The following is a 4,455-nucleotide window of genomic DNA, read 5'->3' as shown; positions in this document are numbered from 1 at the left end:
CTTGTCATTAAGGTTGCTCTTGTTTTCAACAATGATACCAGTCCTGGCATTTTGCACGCTCAATTCTAAATCAGGACCACTTTCTCCAGCAGTTAAGCTGCTGCTCCTTATGACCTGCCACATTTCTGGAGATAAACCATGGCAGGGAGCTGGAGGTGGATGTGGTAGAACCCCAGGCTAAAATGCCACAGACTCCCAACATTCTTCTGAGGTTTATCAGTTTGTCTTGAATAGATTCTTCTCAATTTGTTTTATGCCCTTGGCTAATTTACAGAGTTCTGTAATGGTAGGTTTTGAAAGTTTTGTCCAGTTTTATTGTTGTTTTCTTGTGTAAGGATTTGCCAAGGTCTTCATTCAGAATTTACTGAAGTCCTGCCCTTGATCATTAATTTTTACCTTTCTTCTTTTTGAATATAATCATTGGAAGCTATAAATTTTCATGTATTTCTGTAGCTGTAGACATATAGATTTAGATATATTGTACTTTGATTATCAATCAGTTCTAAATATTTTCTAATTTTTTCTTTGATTTATGGGTCATTTATAAGTGTGTTGATTCATATCTAACTAAGCATTTTCTAGATATTTTTAAATTATAGTTTTGTAATGTAATGTTGTTCTGTCAGAGAACAATCTCTATATGTTTTCAATCTCTTTTAATTTATTGAAACATATTATGGTCGACCATATGGTTCTTTGTGGTGAATTTTTCACACGTAGTTGAAAATAATGTGTATTTTCCTGTTTTGAGATGGGGTGTTCTATAAAAGTTAATTGGAGCAAACTGGTGATTTGTGTTATTCAGGTCTGCTGTATTTTTAATGATTTTCTGTCTACTTGTTCTATCAATTATTAAAAGAAGTATGTTGGTGTTTCCAACTCTAATTGTAATTCATCTATTTCTCCTTTCATTTAAGTCAGATTTTGCTTTATGTACATTCAATCTCTATTTTTAGCTGTATGCACATTTAGGATCATTATGTCTTCTTGGAGAATTTACTCCTTTATCATTATATAACATCCCTTTTAGCACTGATGATATACCTTGTTAGGAAGCCAACTTCATCTGATATTAGTATAACTACTCAATCTTCCTTTTGGATAGCATTTGCATAGTGTATCTTTCTCCATACTTTTAGTTTTAACCTATGTCTTTATACTTAAGGTTGTTTTGGTGTATACATACATAGTTTCTTAAATAGGCATTTTAATAGTTTTTCATTCTAGCTGAGAATTTCTTTTCATTGTAATTTTTAGACCATTTACATTTAACATAGTAATTAATGTGGTTGATGTAATTCTACTTTCTTGCTGTTTTGTTTTCAATTTTTTCCATCAATTATTTGTTTCTTTCTCTCTCTTTTTTTTTTTTTACCATCTTTTGTGTGGAGGATTATTGTTTTAGTATTGCAATTTGTCTCCTTTTTGGCTTATTAGCTTTATCTCTTAATTTATTATTATTTTTTACCATTTGTCCTCAGGTTGACAATATGCATCTTTGACTTATCAAACTCTGCCTTCAAATACAAGAGAATGAACAGGTTCATTTTCCATCTCTCATCCTTTGTGTTATTGTTTTCATAGGTTACAATTCTAAAAGACATTGTTATTATTTCAAATAGTAAATTATATTTTAAAACTTATTTTTAATAAACACAAATGATATTTACACTTTTCGATGTACAATTCTTTGAGTTTTGACAAATGTATAAAATCATATAACCATCACTCAAATAACTCAAATAGCTCTCAGCTCTATGTGAGCTCTAGGTAGTTGTTACTGGATTTGCCTAATGGAGTTTCATTCTATACATGTGTGGATTAATATTGAGCCAAAGACTCAAGAAGACCCCTATGCATATTTCTGGAAATCTTTTTTTCTGACTAGTTCTCCCCTCTTCAGTTCTCCAACCCTCAAATTCTAGCATTTCAAGCATCCTCTAACTCAATTCTCTGCCTTCTCAGCCCCATGGTCCAGAAGGTGTTTCTAAGCACAAAACAGTCATAGGGTCCACCTCATTTGTTTTACTTCTCTGAGGGATCACAATTCTTTGCTCCAGTTTCCCAGTGTCTGAAAACTGCCATTATCTATGTTTTTAATTGTTTATGGTGGGAAATTAATTTAAAATATTACGTTTAGAGTGTGGACCTCAGACATTTTCTTTATTCTATATTCACACCCTAGGTGATCTTATCCAGTCCCATTGATTTAAATAATATTTATATCTTGACATCTACAAAATGTATTTCCCCAGCCTCGACCTCTCTCCTCAACTCCAGTTGAATAAAGTCCACTGCCATATTCATTTGAATGTTTAATGGATGTCTGAAGCTTCACATATTTATTACTAGTTAGTCTTCATTCCTCCTTCCCTTCCCTCCAAGCATTCTCATACTCCACTATTCTCCATTTAGATAAGTGACAACTCCATTCTTCTAGTTGTTCAGTCTATCCTTGATTCTTTTCTTTCTCTAACACCTCACATTTAATCCATCAAGAAGTTCTTTTGGCAATACCACTCAGATTATATATAGAATCCAACCGCCTTCTACCACTGCTACTAAGCCGACGAAGCTCACATTATCTCTTATGATATTACCATAATAGCCTCTTAACAGGTCTTCTTGCTTCTATCATTGTACTCCCTACATTCTATCTCCTCAGAGAGGCCAGTGATTTTGTTAAACTATAAGTCAGATAACGTCATATCTCTTCTCAAAAATTTCCATGGCTTCCCAAATCATTCTCTTTCCTGTTCATTCCATCTTAGCAGGGCCAGAACTAGACTGAGGCAGAAGAATCATCTAGGGCACAAAATTTAAGGAGGAACTCACTCTCAGGGTTGTGTGAGTACCTAACCCTTGTCCTGGCCCTGTACTCTAACCACATTAACCTCCTTAATATTCTTCGTAATTACTAAGAATACTTTGACATTGGGTCATTTGCATTTGATGTACCCACGGCTTTGAATACTTCCCCCACCCCCAGTACTTGCAAGTTTTGCTTACACTCTTCATTCAGGTTTCTATGAAAAGGTCACCTTATCAATGAGTTTTTCCTTTATACTGTTATTCTGTCATTCCGTCTCTTAACCCTGCTCTAGTTTTCTTCTTAGCACTCACCACTAATATGTTATATATTTGTTTATTACCTATATCTACTATAAGAATGCAAGCTCAATGAGAGAAGAACTTTTATTTATTTGATACTGTGTCCCCATTAATTAGAATAGTGCCTGGCCCATAGCAAGCATTCCATAAATTATTTGTTGAATGAATATGTACGGCCCTCTATTTTGTACTTATTTTCATTCTTTCTTGCAAATATCATATACCTAGATTATTTTTAAACCAATTTTATGGCTTCTGTCTTTTAAAGAGACAATTGAGGTTGTCCATATTTTGTATAATGTTTGATACACTTGATTTAATTTTTACATATTATTTAATACATGTTATTTAATAAACATATTATCTACTTTACATTGTTGTTCCCTATTTTCTTTTCCTCAAGTTTTATTATTTGATCACGCAATTGATTCAGTTTTTCCTTTTGTTAATTTGTGAATGCTAATGTTTTACCATTTTTTCCTTAATGGTTACCTCAACTTTCAGACATGTATGCCTCCAGTGTTATTTGAAAACATGATTTTTCCTCATTAGGATTCACTGGTCTTCCAATATTTTTTATTTAGAATATTGTCTTATTTATTTAGAATGCTTTAACTTTTCTCCCTCTTCTAAATTCATGCCTTCTTAGATAAGACCTTTAGAATGTTTTTACTTCTCTGTTCCTATTCCTTTGCTATCCATAACTCTCATTTTTCATAGATGATGTAGTTCTTTTAGTACTAGACATTAGAGTTTCCCTATAAATATGGGTCTTCAGTTTCAAGAGTCATTATTTAACAATTATGTTACCATTCCCAGAAAGTCTATTATTACCCACTTACATTTAACTACTGTATTTCACATGCAGACTTGTTTTCTTTTTTTCAGCTCAGGGATTGTTCTTCTATTGTTCGATTAATTTGGTTATTTTCCATATGCTTTATTTTCTCCTTCTAGAGCTGGAATTATTCACATATTTGGCCTTCTTCATTTATATATCAGTGGAAAGCCATACCATAGAGCTCTTAGACATTAGTCCCTAGGCATTTGAGCACCTCACAGTGAAAAGTGCAGCACCAATTCTTTTCATTATAATTATCGCAGTATCAAAAGCACCCAGGCTACAGGTGCCATGTGACCCAGGTGAGGCAACTAGTTTAAAGCTGTTAGTGGAGAGAAAGTGAGCCTTGTTCAGATAGCCATCTCTTTAGGGTGGGGCTGTCAAGCATTTAAATGGCAGTTCATTTGAGGGAGCAATGTTTTCTTTCTTCTAAAAGTGTGGAGGGGCAACATATTTTTCTTCTCTTTTCCTATTTCTTCCTCATGTTTGTTTGGAATCATAAG

Source organism: Pteropus alecto, unplaced genomic scaffold (assembly GCF_000325575.1).
Source record: "Pteropus alecto unplaced genomic scaffold, ASM32557v1 scaffold821, whole genome shotgun sequence".
NCBI lineage: Eukaryota > Metazoa > Chordata > Mammalia > Chiroptera > Pteropodidae > Pteropus > Pteropus alecto.
Note: the sequence above shows the minus strand (reverse complement) of the source record.